We start from the raw sequence: 20067 nt of genomic DNA on the forward strand, positions 1-20067 counted from the left end.
AGAACTGTGCCTGGCCTTGGAAAAGCGCTCAGCAGGGACTGTAGTTATTTGTTGGACACAGATGTACAGATTACCTTGTTGCTGGGGCTGTACCTAGGAGCTACCTCTTCTCAAGAAAATTCACCTTGGTCCCTGATCCTCTAGTATAGTTGCTGCCTTCAAATCTTGCCTTCGCCACCTTGCACCCCACACTCTTCCAGTGGTACAGGGCCTTCCTTAATGTCCTGGAAGGCAGGCACTCTTTGAATATTAGTTCAAATTGAATTTGGTAGTGGTATAGTGTATTTAGGTTTCTCCAGAGAAACAGAACCAGTAGGATGCACTATTGTATATAATACAGTGCATATAATACAATATACATACACTGTGTATATATATATATATATTTATCTATATCTATATCTATATCATCTATATCTATATATCTGTATCTACATATCTATACCTATCTATATCTGTATATAAATTTCACAGTACTTCACATATACATACACACATTATATATACATTATATATAAAAACACTTTTTATATATGTGTGTGTATACACACACACACACATTTATATGAAGGAGAGAAAGATTTATTTTCAGTAATTGGCTCGGGCTAATGTGGGAGCTGGCAAGTCTGAAATCTGTAAAGCAAGCCGGTAGGTTGGAAATTCAAAGAGTTGGGATTGCAGTCTCGAGTCTAAAATCTGCAGGCTGGAAACTCAGGCAGGGTTTCTAAGCAATTCTTCTAAACCAGGCAACTTCTTGGGGGCATGGTAAATTGTCCAAAGTTGGAATATTAAAATACGTGATTCATTTCCACAAACAGTACTACATCATGTGGTATTATCTTTGAGAAGTTCAGCCATCTAGCTCTGCTGACATCACTTAAGTGTTGACTCGTTGGCTTAGTGTGATGGTGGGGCCACAGCTTGTCTCTCAGACACAGTGCAAAGATACCCGATGTGCGATTTTCTTTGTCCTCACATAAATGCACCGTCCGCTTCAGTTCTGATGGAGCCAATGTTCATTTCTTCAGGTATTCATGGAGGCATGTGTGGAGGCTGAGGTGATTGGCAATGCATATTGAAAGCGATTTTGCAATGATTTAATGTCATTTATAGATCAGTGTCCTGGGCAGCGTCCCCATGGCCAGCAACTGGACTTTGTTACAATATATTAGGTTGGCAAGTCTGGCTAAAATACAGGGAAAGGTGATTCTTGCCTGAAAGATGGTCTGTGCTTTCTCTGAGGAGGAGGGTCTCTGAACTCCAGCCTTATCTGATCCATTTCATACACATCTAAACTCCTGGCCTGGGCAGAAGGAAATGCTTTAGAGAATTCAGAAGGAGACACTGAGAAACAATACTTTATGTTTTCCTCTCAGATATAGAAAAACCTTTAACAAACATAGATTAGGTAATTTCAGTGAAAATTGACAGTGACAAAAAATTATTAGAAAACCAAATCATAAAATAATATAAACTAATCAATTTTACGTGGAACACATCAGAGTGTTTTCACAGTTAGTTAATAGACTTGGGAGCGTCACCTAATCTGGTCTCTTTGTTCTTAGATGATGAAACTGAGCCTAGAAAAGTACTGTGCTTGCCAATTAATTCATTAATCGCTAGACAGTGGCCAGATCAAGACAAAAACCAAGCATCATGGCTTCCTGCCCAGGACTCTTTCTATCACATGCCACATGAAATTATTCCTCAATACTTTTAGCTTTTTCCTTTATTCCGTTAAGAATTCGCTTTATAAAAATTCAGTTTTGCTCCAAATTATAAAACTTTTGATGGAGGGCAGGAACATACCAACAGAACTCAGATGCTTGTATTTGTACATCACTGCTTTTCCAAACATTTTTGTTCTTGTGGTGGTTTGGGAGCCTCTGTGGGATTCCTAGACCACATCAGTGCACACTGAGCATCCGAGGTCCAGTCCCCAAACTCATTTATTCAACAAGGCACCCAGTGTGTGCTGGGCAGGATGCCAGGTACTGGAATTACAGAGGTAAATAAGAAATTATTTTTTGCAAAGGGGTTTCATTTATTGGAGAAAAGCACATGTAATCAGACACAATACAAAGATGAGACAATAAGTGCTCTAATACAGGACTCTGGGCTCTAAATAAAAAACTTGTATCTTCAAGAGTTCAAAAGAATTTCTTGAAAAAGTACCATTTGAAATGGTCTATGAGGATGAGAGTGGTTTATAGGACAATGGAGGGAGAGGCTTCAAAGGATGGGGAAGCGTCCATGGGGAGGTGTGCAGAGACCATAGTGGGTCAGGAGAGAAGATGAGGTGGGAAGAGAGGGTGGAGAGGGAGGCTGGGGTCAGCGTGGAAGAGTCTTAGGCCACACATCGAGAAGCACTTCTACCATGGAGGATTCTACCATGAAAGTAAAAATATATGTAATACAACGTCCCATCACAGAGACTTTCAAAAAGAGAGAAATGGAGCTTGACATAGATTTGTTTTTGTAAGAGAGAATGCTGATCCTCTTTTTCTTCACCTAGGAACAAGGTGAAATATTCCTGATATAACATGTATTGTAGGAATCAAATGGTGTCTGTGAAAGTGCCTGGTAAATTGTGCAGCAAAATGTAGATGTGAAATATTATTAATGTCACATGATAATAACACCAGATGATGAAACTCTGGTGAGGGTGGATATTGGGTGGGCAGCACACTTCTGAGCATCAGGGGCATCCTGAGATTTAATCTTGAGGATATTTCTGCCAGATTCTGCAGGTATATGACAAGGGATTCATCACTGATGCCTCTCTCAAAATTGCCTGAGCCACATTGCATGTGAATGTTCTACACTCAGCTTTAAATTGTAGGGTCCCTACAAGAAGCAGCATAAAAACTGCTTCTGCATTTGCTGGGAAACCCTTTTTAAGAACCTAAATATCTCATTTTTTTTCCATATGAATAAATCAATTCGTTCATTATCATCCATGATGATCACGGGCATTACATTATGAGTTAATTAATTAATTAATTAATACCAACTAAGGAAATAAGAGATATTTATGAAGATTTACACTCTAGAATGCTCATTGAGGTATTATTTTTCACAAGAAAAAACCAGAAATGACTCTGAATGTCTCTCAATGGTGGGGAAAACCAAACTATGGTCTGACCACAGGGCGGAATATTTTGTAACCATTAAAAATGACTTCAAAACAAATGATATGAAAAAGTGTTCATAATATTAAGTGAAAAAAATTGCAGGGCATGCCATTTGCTCCCTATTTGGGGCTGGAAAAAAAAATAGTCCCTCCCCAAAAGACCAAAAAGAATAGATCAAGTTGTAATATTATATTATTTTATGGATGAAATTATTACAAAAAAAGTTTTCTTTCTGAAATAAATTTCCAGAACTTAACTCTGTAATGAGGAAAAACTGTTGTAATAAGATTTATATTAAGTGATCTTGTGCTGAGAAGTTATTATCTTTGATTATCATTCTGCAGTTTATGCTTTTATATTTTTGGCAGAGTCTCTGCTCCAACTATTGGTCAATCTGGGAGATTTTACTCTAATAATGAAGCTTCTGAGGTCCTCATCCCCCTTTTCTCAGAGTACTGAAAGACCACTCTACTTTCTCACTACTCTATTTTCATTTGCTTTGTTAATTAAAAAAAAAAACCAACAAAGGAGTAATTTTATTTCAAAAAATTTCCATCTGGCCAACCAAAATATTCTGAATGATATAAACCACACATGCTGAGGACACAAAAGAAGTTGCAAGTGTTATTTCTGTACAGAAAGAGCTTATGATTTCTGTGGGAGAATGAGACAAATGTAGGGAACAAGCAAGACATAAGAGTCATAGCGATTTCATAAGAGTAATAGTGATGTTCTGAGATTAGTCCATCACTCTGATTTGACACATGAAGGAAAAGAAGCTAAATGAGAAGTGATTTTTCTAGTATCATGAATGCCTACATGATGAGATGAAAGGGTGCAATGATGTAGGTGCTACGGTGCAATGTTAGGCTACTGCTGACCTTATGATGATTGGTCAGTTGGGCTGAGAATTAGGATGCTTTCAATTGCAGCTGACAGGCACCCAACTCAAATCACAACAAAATAAATAAAGTAGAAATAGAGGAGGAATTTATTTATTTATTTTTATTAAAATTTTTATTTACTCTTTGTTTATTTTTGAGAGAGAGAGACAGAGACAGAGCACAAGTGGGAGTAGGGCAGAGAGAGAGAGAGAGAGAGAGAAGGACACAGAATCCTAAGCAGTCTCCAGGCTCTGAGCTGTCAGCACAGAGCCCAACATGGGACTCGAACTCACGAACTGCAAGATCCTGACCTGAGCTGAAATGGGACCCTTAACCGACTGAGCCACCCAGGTGCCCCGAGGAGGAATTTAGTGAAACATAACTGGGGTGTAGCAGGCTTTAAGATTGGCCAGGTTCTAAGAACTCAGATATTTTCAAGGCTTATTCAGTCTATTTTTCCCTTTGTCCCTGCTTGGATTCATTCCTTGGGCAGGTGTTCCCCAGATAAGTGGCAAAATGGCTGCCAGAAATCAAGGCCCACACCTACTGTTTAGGAACCCCCTGGAGGTGTTTCCTTGGAAATCTCCAGCAGAAAAGACCCTGGGAAGACCCTGATTGTCCAGGCTCTACCGTGTGCCTGTCCCTGAGCCAGTCACTGTTGTAAGGGAATCTGGCTTGTCGGAGGTTCAATACCATCCCGACCACGTGACAAGCACCCTTAGTGCTTCACTCTTAGTGAAGAGGTGTCCCGTTAATGGTTGAAGTATTGGCAGAAGGGGGAGGGAGGATGCTCATCACGTGACCACTGTGGGAGGTAGTGCCAGTGACCTGGGTATTAACCATGTAATATAGATGATAAATACAGAAGAAGAGAAAGGAATAATAATGGGGCTCCTAGTACAAGTTTCCCCGAGAAGACAGGGGATGACACATGCTGGGGTAATATACAATTCTGTTAATAATAGACTAAACCAGATCTAATTGGAAAGCAAATCTCCTTTTAAGAAAACTCACACTATACTCACAGAGACAAATAAATTTTTATGACGTATGCTTTTAGGAGTAATTTCAGTGACTAGACCAGCCCAACTTGCAGCTCTTAGGAATGAGATTATGCTTCTGAACGGTCACTTAGTCTGGAGTCTAAAAGGTAGAGCTCTAGTAGCAGCATCTCTTTAGATAATGACTTCAGAGACTAATCACTCATACAGTGAATGGAGAGGTTAATTATGCAACCTAATTTCTGCAAACAATGGAGGAGCAGAACACCAGTGTTACCTGTTTTTGAGAGCCAACTCTCTTATCACCATCATGGTGGGTGAGGCATTAATCACAACAATAACTCCTTCTGACACCTGCCTCATGCTTTATGCTGTCATATATTAACTCAGTTCTCAGTTGATCTTTATCACATTCCCAGAAAGCAGGTGTTATTGTAATCACCAACATTTTTATTGGATAAGAAAACTGAGGCACAAAGAGATCACAAAGCTTACTAGAGATGGGCTCACTATGTTTTGTTATAGATATTACCAGAGGAGCACATGTTCTCTGAGAGAGAACTGAGTTTGAATCTTAACTCTACCGCCCACTAACTCTGTAGCCATGTCTTTTTGACCCTCATTTTCTCAGATGTAAAGAAGCAATAATCGTATCTAATGTAATGGAATAATGCTAATATCGCCTCTCTTCTTATGTTCTCTTATGGGTTCCCTCTCTCTCTCTCCAGACCTCTTTTAGTTTAGCCTTCAGGCTGGGGTGGGGAAGAAGAAGGAAGGGCCACAGCCTATCCTTGGGACTGTGAGCCTGATAGAGGAGGAACCTATCCATTGAACTGGGAAGGAAAAGTGCAGCTGGAAACTCCTGGTGTGAAGGGTAATAACAGGGAATGAAAGTGGAGGAAAAAAGCAGATGCAGAGTTTTAGTTTTCTTCTTTCACCTTCTCAGGCATAAATTCAACAACAGAGGGTCTTCTGCCTCCTTTGTGTTCAGACTGGAAGGCAGTGTCCCCTGAGCTGGCCCAGCCCCGTCCTGAGTAGTCCTATCAAAACCTGGGTGCAGGGCATGGTTAGGCAGAGGGAGGGACCTCGTTTAACAACCCTGAGTGCCTTGAGTTGCCAAGGGAGAGAGGCCTGGCTGGGAATTTGCTACTGTCCCCAAAATTGAGGACTCCAGAGGGACAGAAGGACCCAGAAGATACACAGGGGGTCAGAGGTGGAGATGTAGATTTGGAAATTGTAAGTGTAACTGAATGCTTTTGCTTTCCCTTGTGAAAATACATTTCTGGTTTCTTTTTTATTTTTTATTTGAGAGAGAGAAAGAGAGATAGTATGAGAGGGAGAGACAGAGGGAGAGAAAGAGAGAATCCCAAGCAGGCTCCAAGCTCAGTGTAGAGCCCAACATGGGGCTCAATCCCATGATCTTAGAATCATGACCTGAGCCAAAATCAAGAGTTGAATGCTCAACCAGCTGAGCCACCCAGGAGCCCCAAAATACCTTTCTCTTTTTGTTAGTGAATTTAGTTAGCAACTAGGGTCTTCTTTTACCAATTTATTTTGAGGACATTATCTCTTCACTCTGAAAGTAAGGAATTTCATAATGTCCTTCAGAAGCATCAACTAGCATGGAAAAATTTTTAGGTGTTAAGCCGGTGTAAGGAACACACATCCTTAAGACAAATACTGTATCACCTCAATTATACATGGAATCTAGAAAAACAAACCCATAGAAACAGAGAACAGATTGGTGGTTGCCAGAGGTGGGGGGCAGATGGGATGAATGGGGGTGGGTAAAATGGGTGGAGGTGGTCAAAACGTACCAACTTCCAGTTGTGAGATAAGTAAATCCTGACGGTGTAATGTACACCATGGAGACGAGGGTTAACAATACTGCATTGCACATTTGAAAGTTGTTTAGGGGGTAGATTTTAGAAGGTCTCATCACAAGGTAAAAAAAAATGTGTTAACTATAATGTGGTGATGGACGTTAACTAGACATTGTGGTGACCACTCTGCAGTGTATACGTGTGTCAAATCATTATGTTCTACACCTTCAACTAACACAATATGTCAATTATACAATTGTATCTCAATAAAACGGGAAAAAATAATACATTTTTTGTCCAACCAGTTTTAGTGCTTATTTCCTATGAAAGGCAAAATGCTGCTGTTTCAAAAAACAAAAAAACAAAACCCAGTCATTCCACTACTACCTCTTGCTTCTGTGGTTCTGCGTTGTGTGCTAAGGGCTCATGTTCCCAGGTCCTGGTGGGGATGGTCTGCAGTTAGATCGTCAGAATCACCCACATAGAGGTCCAAACAATTAACAGCAGCATTAAACTTGACCCACTATGTAAGTATGGGTGCATGTGTACTGCTTTGCAGACTTCTTAACAAAGCATGGTCTCTTTGGCCAGACATGGTCATTCACAGAAACAGACCATTCTTTTGGACATCTCTCTCCTCCATGTTTAGGGAAGGCAGAGTTTCTCAACCTTTTATGATGGCCATTTGTACCAGATAATTTTTACTTGTGGGGTGCTGGTCTGTACACGGTAGGATGTTTAATAGCAACTTTGGTCTTTACTAAATTACTGGTAATGGTCAAAATGTCTCCAGACATTGCCAAATGTCCCCTGGCCTGGGTTGGGGGTGGAGGAACAAAATCACTTCTGGTTGAGAATCATGATGTACAGTGATTTGAAGGGGCTTTAGGTCTACATATAGTTCATTGGCTATCACCTCTGCTGGGGGATCCACCCCCAGTCCACCCTGCCCTAGTGAAGAATCATCCAGTAATTTTGGAGAACTTGGCAGGTGGTGGTTGTGGGTGTAGATGCCTTTGAGGGAGTAGGTGGGAAAGTGGGTAGCTCCCTAGTCTCTAGCAAAGTCCATATTTGCTTCATTCTCTGGAGAATTCAGTTAATTATTAGTAAAATTTACTGTGATCATCAGGAACTTTCTTTTTCTTTTTACTTCAGTTAACCCTCAGAAAATGACCCCTTTCGGGGTGCCTGGGTGGCTCAGTTGGTTAAACATCATGACTCAGGTCATGATTTCGTGGTTCGTGAGTTCGAGTCCCGCATCGGGCTCTGTGCTGACAGCTCAGAACCTGGAGCCTGCCTCAGATTCTGTGTTCCCCTCTCTCTCTGCCCCTCCCCCACTCATGCTCTGTCTCTCTGTCTCTCAAAAATAAATAAACATTTTTTAAAAAATTAAAAAAAAAAAAGAAAATGACCCCTTCTGTTTATTACAGTGTGTTGTACAATGGCAATCATTGTTAATGTGTGCCATGACATAAACAAGTTTGGGGAAGCTTTGTGACAGCTATACAGAAGGATGTCCTTGAAAACATGTTTCCCTTGGGGGTTTCTCTCCATCCAGTTTCTAATGGACCACCACTTGCTCATGAGAAGGAGGAAAATCATTTGCCATTTCCTCCTCAGTCAGGAGGAGGGTTTCATTGTTTCCCAATTAAAATCCAAAAAGATGGAGACTCTTACCCAGAAATGCCGTTTGGGTTATTTGACTGAATCCCCCTCCTGTGCAAATCAATACCCTGGGCTGGTACACATCTGCAGCCCTTTTCCCCCTTGAAAATCAGTGTGGTTGGCTCCACTGGTTAAAAAGGATTCCTGAAACAAACAGCTGGATTCATTTAAGATGTTTCCTTTTCATTTCAACTTGACATAAACTTTTCAGCAGATTTTCTTTGTGGCAGGTGAAGGCCAACATAAATGTAAACAGTGGGTCGCTTGCCTTTAAGAGACCAAACTCCCTGGTGCTTCGGCCAACAAAGCCTCTGGCGGGAGTTGGCAGGCAGGTGTAGAGCACCAGGCTGTCAGCTTCTCCCACAGGAGGGGGCACCTGCTCTTGGGGAAGATGTGACGACCTCAAATACAACCTGGCAGGGGGACCCCGAGGATGGGCTCCCCAATTGTCAACTGATATCATACGCTGCTACTCCGCAGGGTCCCCTGCCCAGTTCCCGGTCGATTCTCTCCACTGCACACCTCCTGCTCAGGCAATAGTAGATGGCTAATTTTCCAAAGGGGAAAAAGTGATAGCATGCTGTGAAAATCTCTGTTGACTGTGTGAAAGCAGTGTTTGTTCTCGCTCCTCCAGCCTTAGCTTTTGTTCAGCTTTATCATTTTCTCAAAGGGAACGAGGCTGCTGATTACCGAGGGATTTTTGCTCTGACTTTAATTCGGGTCTGCCGGGATTGTATATATTTATACCACCCAACAAAGAAGGATGAGAATGTACAGATGGTCAAGGTCATAATTTCATTTGGTAACTCGTTTAACAAATACATATACTGAATATCGATTCCATGCCGTATTCTGTGTTGGATGCTGGAGACACAATGGCAAATAGACTTCATATCCACCTACATTGGGCTCACTGGCATTATTTAGATAATCATTAAAATAGGTGTAAGGGGTGAGGGGGCCATAAAAGGAGGGGGGGGTCATGGAACTGCAGGAGGGCCTTGTTGGGTATTTGGCCACAACAGGGGTTAGACAACAGAAGTTTGCATTTAGTGTTAGGTCTTTGTCTATGAGTAATGAGCGTATTACCGATGGGTTTACTAAGTATGTGATAAAATCAGATTTGTTTTTGATCACTTCGTGCTTATGAACTGAAACCCAGGTAGATTTCGCAGCATGCTATCTGACTCATGCTTGAATGCAGAATGCATTCTGGCGTTCTTATTAGAGCTATAGTTAATTTACCTCCCTGGACTTGGGAAAACTATGGTACAAATGTCCTTTTAAAAATAAAAATCAGCCAATAAGTCGAGTTCTCTTGTTAATCTCAGCAGATGAATGAAGCTGTTAACTCAGATTCAGAAAATTACTTGGATCTCGGTTTGTGTATGTTTATACTCTACAGGCCATAATAACTAAATACACAAACTAATGAAGGTGTTTCATGGGTTGTAGTGGGTTGAGCAGTGTCCTCCCAGCATTCATGTCTACCCAGAACCTCAGAATGTTACCTTAATGGAAATAGAATCTTTGCAGATATATTTAAGGATCTCCAGACTAAATCATCCTGGGTTTAAGGGAGACTTAAATCCAGGGATTGGTGTCTTTTAACAGAGAGTAAAGGGATGGGGTGGCTAGGTGGCTCAGCGGGTTAAGTGTGCAACTCTTGATCTTGGCTCAGGTCATGATCTCATGGTTGGTGGGTTCAAGCCCTGCACTGGGCTCTGCACCAGGAGGGCTCTGGGCTGGCAGGGCAGAGCCTGCTTAGGATTCTGTCTCTCCCTTTCTCTCTGTTCCTCCCCTGTTCTTGTGCTCATGCTTGCGTACACGCTCTCTCTCTCTCTCTCAAAATAAATAAACTTGGAAAAAAAAAAAAAGAGAGAGAGGGAGAAAGGAAAGGGAGATTCAGCTACAGAGACACAGAAAAAAGAAGGGCATGCAAAGACAGAGGCAGACGTCAGGTTGCCATAAGCCAAGAAATGCCAGAAGGTTCCAGAAGCTGAAGGAGGTAAGGAAAGAGCCTCCTCTAGAGCCTTTCGGGGGGCAGAAGCCCTGCCAACACCTTGATCTTGGACACTTGGCCTCCAGAATTGTGAGAGAATACATTTCTGCTGTTTTAAACCACCCATTTTGTGGTAATTTGTTATGACAGCCCTAGGAAACTAATACATGGGTGCAAACAGGCTTCCTACCCTCCCAAATTATACTGTGGTTCCTGAAAAATTTCCAGCTGGCGCTGACACATTACAAAAGTGCTTTGTTGCACCAAGTTTTGCACTTGGTTTTCTTTTCCCATTTTTCAAAAAGGTAAACCAACAGTAAATGCTCATGGTTTAAAAAAAAATTTTTTTTTTCAACGTTTATTTATTTTTGGGACAGAGAGAGACAGAGCATGAACGGGGGAGGGGCAGAGAGAGAGGGAGACACAGAATCGGAAACAGGCTCCAGGCTCTGAGCCATCAGCCCAGAGCCCGACGCGGGGCTCAAACTCACAGACCGCGAGATCGTGACCTGGCTGAAGTCGGACGCTTAACCGACTGCGCCACCCAGGCGCCCCTAAATGCTCATGGTTTTTGCTGCCTGCTTTAGCAGCATAAAATAATACTTAGATTTTAATCTATTGTAATGGATTTTTAAAAGCAAAATAAATCTTGTTTATTTATTTTATTTTATTTAAAAAAAATTTAATTTTTATTTGTTTTGGAGAGAGAGACAGAGCATGAGCAGGGGAGGGGCAGAGAGAGAGGGAGGCACAGAATGTGAAGCAGGCTCCAGGTTCTGAGCTGTCAGCACAGAGCCCCATGTGGGGCTTGAACCCTTGGACCCTCCAACCGAGAGATCATGACCTGAAGTGAAGTCTGACGTTTAACTGACTGGGCCACCAGATGCCCCTTGTTTATTTATTTTAAACTTAAGTTATGGACAACTTTTGGTTCAAATTTGCAAAGGGTAAGTTAAAATAAATTGCATTGCATTAACCAACATGGATGTTTTTCTGAAAGCATGGTTATATATATATATATATATATATGTTGGTAAAGAGCAAACAAACGACGAACAAAAATGGGAAGGCTCATTCTGGCTCCTGTGGGGAGAACAGTTGCAAGGAGCCAACACTGGAGATGCAACCCTTCACTGGAAGGGACAGAAGGTTTTAGTGTGTGTGTAGGTGGGGGGACTCAGGTTCTGTGTGCAGGGAGAACCCCGGATGGGAAGGCTTGGGTCCTGAGCACTAAGTCCTCAGTCACTCTATGTACTTGAACAAGATCCTTATGGCCAGGACCTGGAAGGAGCAGGGTTGCCCTAGGTACATGGACTAATGGGCTAGGACGGAGAGCAGCCCCATGGGGCCATGACAGCCTGAAGACCAGAAAGTCTTTGTCGAGTATTGTCAAGCATTCTGTGAAGAAGGGTCTTGTGACAATGACAGATCTCAGGCATCATCCTCCAGGCTCAAAGCTCAATTTAATTTAGTTTAGAAAAAGAAAATAATGCGATTGGCACGTATCCAACATTATAGAGCAGAATCATCCTGGTTACCTAAAGTGTCTTTGCAAAGTTTACACCTTTAGAATTAGAGTCATCAGAAGTACAGATGCACAGATAAGAGGCTCCAAATTGCTCTTTGAGCCTCTGCCGTAATGCCCGCTAGCTGTTTCACCCAGGCAGAATTCCTTCTTCCCTCCACTTCACTTTCTCTGGGTTCCCCAGAGTAGTGTTCTTCCCTTGCGTTTTGTTGTTAATCTGCTCGTCCCCCAGATGGCCAGTTCCCTCAGGGCTGGTTGTAGCAGAGCTGGTCACCGTCCTGGCCGTCACCTTTCTAAAGCTGGAATCTGCTAACAAGTGAAACCTGCACCGCATAATCTCACAGATGCATGTATTCACACAGTGTAGCCCGGAGGGTGCACCGGCAACCGGTGACGCGGCATCTGGGGAGATCTCCCTGGCCGGAGACTAGGGAAAATGGATGGTTCTCTTCGCTCTGTATCTTTTTGGATGTTTAAAATTTTCCTTTACAATTGTTTTTGCTCCATCTCATGAACTGTGAGGTCATGACCTGAACCGAAATCCCGAGTCAGACGCGTAACCGACTGAGCCACCCAGGCGCCCCTCAAGTCATTTGGCTCTTGCAGCAACCCTGTACGGTAGGTGTTATTGTTTTGCTGGCTTTACAGATGAGGAAACTGAGGCATAGAAAGATCACATAACTTGCTGCAGAGCTGTTAAGTGGCGCCTCAGGATCAGAGTTCAGCCAGCCAATTCTGGAGCCCGCACTCATGGCACATGCTGCGTCACTATCACTGCTGTGGGTGGCATGCCACTGTCCCATGGCTTTCCTTTGTCCCCTCCATTCCATCCTTGGGAACGTCTATGTAAGCCTAGTGCAGTGGGATCTTTGGGAGTGTATTTGACCAGGGGGACCGCAGGTCCTCTTGGAAAAGAACACCCACTAGGGGAAGGAAGAGCCAAACTGGTTCGAGGACAGCCTGATGTCTCTCTCTGACTTATTTTCCAGGCCAGCCCCCCAGGGTGGCAATGAGGCTGAAACCTAGGGTGAGCAGGGAAAAGGGTTGTGAGAGGGAAAGCACCAGTCTCAGGAGATGGTAACAAGTTAAGGAGCCGCACGCCCTCAAGGCAGGAGTCTCCCTGCTGGGCTGGCCCTGATGGCTTTGACTGGGGAACGGTGGGTACCAAGCAGACTGAGCTGGTATCAGCCGAGTTCCAACGTCTCCTATCAACAGTGACACGATCCCTCTCTATTGCCAAGTGGGACAAGCAGGAGGAAATTGACAACAGTCATTGCTAAGGGAATTTGGCTTGGGAAATAAATGAGATCCTCCTGGAAGTTTCTGGCAATATTTGGAAGGAATTTCAGGAGGACTGGAATGACCGCAGAACAAGCAGCCATAGAATCAGAAAAACTCTTTTTATCGTCTGACCTCACTCGCGGGCTGGTGTGGCCTGATCTCTATACAGGCTTAACAGTCCACGTTTTGTTGATTTTTTTTTTTTTTAACGTTTATTTATTTTTGAGACAGAGAGAGACAGAGCATGAACGGGGAGGGTCAGAGAGAGGGAGACACAGAATCTGAAACAGGCTCCAGGCTCCGAGCTGTCAGCACAGAGCCCGACGCAGGGCTCGAACTCACGGACCGCGAGATCATGACCTGAGCCGAAGTCGGCCACTTAACCGACTGAGCCACCCAGGCGCCCCAACAGTCCACGTTTTATAGTGTCTGCATTTGAACAATTGGGAGACCTTCTTCAAGGATCCGAAAGCACAAACACAAAATTAGGCACAGGGCCTTGGAAGAGGCTGTGGCAAGTGCCTTCATGAGTTTTAGTACCTTCTCTTCCGCAAGGGTCGGAAGAGTCAATAACACCCAAATGTATCACACAGTGTGCATTTCTCACCTTTCTTTACCCAACTGTGGCTTCTTAAAGGATCTCTATTTTTTACGGTTAATTCCATTATTACTGATTACTGATTCTATAATTAATGATTTTATTTCATGGGGAGAAAACAAAAACCAACCATATCATGATTTTCCTAGATACTACATAGTGACTGGCACTTTTCATTTCTCTTTTATCACTTTAGACTCCCCTCAAAAAAAAAATCAACAGAAACACACCAAAACATACCCCCATACTCTTAAATTAGCACATTTAAAATTAAAACTTGAAGCAATATTTTGCTATACTTTGGTTCAAACTCTCTTTACAAATTAAATGGCACTTACAAAGGAAGCAACATTTCTTTTTTTTTTTTTTTTCCAACGTTTATTTTTATTTTTGGGACAGAGAGAGACAGAGCATGAACGGGGGAGGGGAAGAGAGAGAGGAAGACACAGAATCGGAAAACAGGCTCCAGGCTCTGAGCCATCAGCCCAGAGCCTGATGCGGGGCTCGAACTCCCGGACTGCGAGATCGTGACCTGGCTGAAGTCGGACGCTTAACCGTCTGCGCCACCCAGGCGCCCCAGGAAGCAACATTTCTAATACGCTTGTAAGTTATTTTGCTTTGTTGTGGTTTTATATCTCAATATAAAACTTTGAAAGCTTTCTTCAATAAACATCATACTCTCTTTTGCAGCACGTAATTCATTTACTCCCTGGATTTCTGAACCAGTTCTCTCCTTTTGTGTTTTCCTGCTCTGTTTTATTTTACAGATGGCAGATACCCTGCAAGCAGGTACAATCAGACACTGCACTCATTATAAGAGAATTACTCATAAAAAGTATAAGAAATGACATGGTAACAGTCCTTAATCTTTTGGTTCATCTTTTTAAAAAAAATCAACTGACTAAATTTACAAGTTGGGGGGTAACTCTTATTTCTGGGTAAAAACAAATCCACCAAGTAGATTCCTGATTAAAATCCAATACTGCTTTAAAAAGTACCCCATTCCCAGTCTTATCTCACCGCTCCAGGATGTGACTGTGTACAACTGGTTTGACATGACAAAGGATACGATAAGGCCCAAGTGGATGGTACAAATGAAAACAAATGCTTTAGGGCTGTAGTTTTATTTCCTGTACAACTATGTACCATTTTCAGGATAAAATAACAAAAAAGAGATACATATTTTTTGTAACAAAATACCAGCACAAAATTTTAAAATTTACGCCATCTGAGCTGCCAAAAAGGTTTTTAAAAAGTATCAGTTACTCTCTGAACAATACACAATAAAGCACAACCGAATCTAAGAGTTAAAGTTGCAAAGTGTGATCTCTGCCCACAGAGTTTTGGTGTGTTGATTAATGGAAAGGATTATTAGCTTAACAGCCACCCCCAACAGAACTGTGTCCCTAACGTCATCTTTCAGTCGAAAGTGTGGATATACTCTGCTAAGTAGCAGAGAGTTTTGGTGTGTTGATTAATGGAAAGGATTATTAGCTTAACAGCCACCCCCAACAGAACTGTGTCCCTAACGTCATCTTTCAGTCGAAAGTGTGGATATACTCTGCTAAGTAGCAGATTGAAGGTCAGCCCAAGAGAAAACCAATTATCAAGTGTGAACTGCATTTCTGCTTAATACCTTTGTAGACACAAAGCAAGTTGCTCCTGACGAGACACATTTGGAATATGAAAAAGCACTTAGAAAGATAACTCTCTATGGATGCCAGTGAGTTCAACTTTCATCTCTCACCGAAGAATCCGAAGTTGAGGAAACTATCCGCCAAGTAGACCAGAGAACGTGAGGCCCAGGAACTCCAATTTGGTAACTGTAAATGACATGGTAATTGTAATGACACAGACCGTTTGGAAATTGTAAATTTAAATGTATCTTTTGGTCAGATTTGTGTAAAAAAGAGAAGCTGTAAAACCGAATTTCAATAGCCATTTCTCAACATTGCTATTAAATATTTATCTCCCAAATTTTGGTTCCATCCATGTTACTAACCTAGAGATAAGTCAAGGTAAGTTTCTGCTTGGGTTCTGTTTCCTGACTCCCTCCAATCTTTCTTTATTCTTGTTGCCTCAGTAACTTCTACTATCCTATTACCCCACTTAAAATCCTTTGGAAGCTCCCCATCAAATTCAGAACACGGTGTGAACTTTTAGTACCGCATGTAAAGGCTTCCACATGGGGCTGTAACTTCCTATCCAACCCCCCTCTCTCTGCCAATCCCCTCTGGAACTCCCGCCCCATCCTTGCTGAATGACCTACATACAGCTCCCCTGGCCCTCCAGCAGATTGCTCCCCGGAGCCCTGAATGCCCTTTCCCAGATCCTGGTAAACAATTGCTCTCCTTTGAGACTCAGCTCCAATGACATTTTCTCTGAAGCTTTCTGAGAGGTGTGATCAGATTTACTCTGTATCCCCCCTCTCCCACGGACCTCTGCCCCAACACATTGAACTCTTCAGATAATTGTTTCCTTGCCAATCTTTCCCTTCTAGTCTATAAACTGCTCAAAGGCAGAGGAGACCTAATGGGCTTTGTCACATTCCTTTTTGCATTGTCACTACTTAGTTTGGTGCTGGGTACATAGAGGGTCCTTAATAAACATTTGAGGAATCATTAAGAAGTGAATTGGAGCAGAACTTTGAAATGAACTGTATCTCCCTCCAAATATCCAAATACTATTTTTGGGTGTCGGCTCAAATGCCACCTTATGTAGAATTATACCCGTCCTCTTCCCACCTGGCACTTTCATACCCTGATTTATTTTTCTCCGTAACAGGCTATCCATGTACTAGTTTCCTTATTGATTGTCTCTGTGTCCCTTAGCTCATCACCAGAATGTAAAAACTCTGAGATAAAACGAAACAAAACCCCAAACAGTTCTCAGTTTCTAGAGCTGCCTCAACTCCTTGGCTCGTGGCCCATTTTCTCTGTCTTCAGAGTCAGCTACAGTGCACCGAGTCCTTCCCGTGCTTGGCTTCTCTGACATCCACTCCCACTTTACCTCTCCTGTCTTTTCTGCTGTTCAAGTGATTAGCTTGGTCCTTACTTCCGTAATCCAACCTAATCTCCTTATTTTAGGCCCCATAACCTTAATTCCATCTGCCATGTCCATTTTGCTATGTAACGAAACACATTCACAGATAATGACACCAGAGGGTAAAGATCATGGGAGCCCAAATCCTGCTTGCCACGGCTACCTTGGGAAGTGAGGACATCTAGGGGGGCCTGGGTGGCTCAGTTGGTTGAGCATCTGACTCTTGATTTCAGCTCAGGTCATGATCTCGTGGTTCATGGGTTTGAGCCCCTCATTGAGCTCTGCACTGACAGTGCGGGATTCTCTCTCTCTACCTCTCTCTCTCTCTCTGTCTGCCCCTCCTCTGCTCACACACTCTCTGTCAAAATAAACAAACAAACTTTAAAAAAAAAAGAAAAAGGAAATGAGGCCATACACGCATATTTGCATAAAGGAACACTTGAGGGATACAAAAAAAGTTATACGTGGTTTCCTACAGTTGGTGGTTGGGATGATGAAAAGGCATGGATTATTAAGACTTCCCAGTGTAAAGCATTTGATATCATCTCCATTTTTGGACCAAGCGAATATATTATCTGGTTTAAAAATAGAGATCCTTAAAAAATTAAAAATAGAATTACCATATGGTCCAGCAATTCTATTTTGGGATATATAGCTAAAATAATGGAGACCAGAGTCGCAAAGACATGTTTTTTACATCCATGTTCATAGCAGCGATATTCACAGGAGTCAAGAGGTGGAAGCCACCTAAATGCCCATCGGTGGATGGACAGACAAACAAAATGTGGCATCCATACAATAGAATACTCTTTTAGTCTTCAAGGAAGGAAATTCTGACGCATGCTACAACTACCTTGAGGATATTATGCTAAGTGAAATAAGACCGTTGCAAAAAGACAAATACCGTACATATCCCTTCATACGAGGTACCTAGAGTCATATTCCTATAAACAGAAAGTAGAATGGTGGTTGCCAGGGGCTGAGGGGAGAGGGGAATGGGAAGTTGCTTAATGAGGACAGAGTTTCAGTTTTGCAAGATTAAAAGATTCTGCAGATTGGCTGCTCAACAACGTGAATATACTTAATACTACCGAATTGTGCCCTTAAAAATGGTTACAATAGTAAATTTTTTTTTAAATGTTTATTCACTTTTTTGAGAGACAGAGAGTGTGAGCAGGGCAGGGGCAGAAGGAGCGGGAGACACAGAATCTGAAGCAGGCTCCAGGCTCTGAGCTGTCAGCACAGAGCCCGATGAGGGGCTCGAACTCACAAACCACGAGATCATGACCTGAGCCCAATTCGGACGCTCAACCCGCCGAGCCTATGCAACAATAGTGAATTTTATGTTCTATGATTTTACCACAGTTAAACACACACACACAAATTAAAGATAAAGCTGTTGCCTCAGAAAGTGGATGAAAATCCAGCAGAGGGCTTGGTGTTCCTGTGATCCAGGAACCCTCACCCCTGCCCACCCCATGCTGGCAGCCGGCCAAATGTGGGTGGTGAAATTAACCCCACTGGTGAAACTGAAGCCGCTGCAAGGCCTTTTAAACAGTGGCTTGACCAGCAAAGATGCTACATGACTTCATCCTTGTAACAGCAGCTGACTTAACCCGTGCTGAGAATGTGGGAAATCTGTGTCTGTGTCTCAGACTTCAGACCCATTTCTCCTGAGACTCTCCTGGTCTATGGTTTGCTTTCCTGCGTTTCATTTCCTGTTCTGCAAAAAGCACATCTGCAGATGACCTACAGTGAGAACGTTGTGTACCTTCAGGTGACTCCCCATCCTTTGCCCATAGCAACATCCACTTGCTCAACCGAACTGCTTCAGAATACAACGATCTAACATCGGTACGTTTGGTCATGAATAACATCACCATTTATAGGATAGGATCATTGTTTAGCTAGAGATGCCATGACTGTAGTCCAATTTGTTTCGTGTTTTTTTTTCTACCTACGTATATCAGGTGATGAGCTGAACTGTGTCTCCCCAAAATTCATGTCTTGGAAACCCTAACCCCCAGTACCTTAGAATGTGACCGGATTTGGAGACAGTTTTTGGAGAGGTAATTAATTTAAAATGAAGTCATGAAAATAATTTAAAATTAATTCCAATATGACTTGTGTCTCTATAAGAAGAGGGAATTAGGACACAGACACACAGAGAGGAAAGACGATATGAAAACAGAGGGAGAAAATGGCCATCCGTAAGCCAACAAGAGAGGCCTCGGAAGAAGCCAGGCCGGCCAATACAGTGGTCCTTCCTTCTCTGCGGGCAATACGTTCCAAGACCCCTATTGGATGCCTGTAACAATGGATAGTACTGAACCTTATACGTACTGTTTTTTCCTATACAGACATACCTATGATAGATTTCAATTTATAATCTAGGCATGGTAAGAGATTAACAATAACTAATAACAAAATAGAATAATTATAACAACATGCTGCAATAAAAAATGAATATGGTCTCTCTCTCAAAACATCTTCTTGTGCCATACTCACCTTTCTTCTTTTTGTGAGGGTGTGAGATGATAAAATGCCTCCTCTGGCTGGTGAGATGGGGTGAGGTGAATGATGTAGGCACCCTTGTAGTTTAGGGCGACCACGAACCTGACAGTAGAGGGTCATCTGCTTCTGAGGTTCGTCTCCGGTAACCAAAACCACAGAAAGCGAAACCATGGGCAAGGGGGGACTACTGTCCGGTGATCTCGAATGTTTGGCCTTCAGAATTGTGAGAAAATAAATTTCTGTTGTTGAAACCACCCAGTCTGCGATACCCTGCTATAGCAGCCCTAGCAAAGAAATACAAGTGAACAATTGAATCGCCCCAGGAATGAGCAATGATTCCGCTCAGAGAAAACAAATATTTTCCCGGAGAAGCAGGAAACAAAATCTGCTGAGAATTAGCTCTGGCCACACATACGCACAAATTTACTTTATGAAAACGAATACTTCCTTTTCAGACGATAACATCTGTTCTTCAAGTTGTTTAACAATTTTCTTGCAGACCCGTGTGCACTACTTTAAATATGTTTAATTAAAGGGGTGGGGTGTGGGGGGAGAGCAGGAAGGACCCCCCCCCGCCCCAGAACACTGGGGAGAGGGA

At 42.6% G+C, this 20067-nt stretch overlaps 1 long non-coding RNA gene across 1 annotated transcript; it reads right to left on the minus strand.

Annotated features, from left to right (window-relative positions):
- Positions 1–15021: 15021 nt before the first annotated feature.
- LOC123385719 lies at positions 15022–19969 on the minus strand. Its single transcript, XR_006598682.1, has 2 exons — positions 19464–19969; positions 15022–15736 (listed from the first exon to the last, which is right to left on the minus strand). It is a non-coding gene; the product is annotated as an uncharacterized LOC123385719 (long non-coding RNA).
- Positions 19970–20067: the final 98 nt, after the last annotated feature.

Source organism: Felis catus, chromosome B2, assembly GCF_018350175.1.
Source record: "Felis catus isolate Fca126 chromosome B2, F.catus_Fca126_mat1.0, whole genome shotgun sequence".
Taxonomy (NCBI): domain Eukaryota; kingdom Metazoa; phylum Chordata; class Mammalia; order Carnivora; family Felidae; genus Felis; species Felis catus.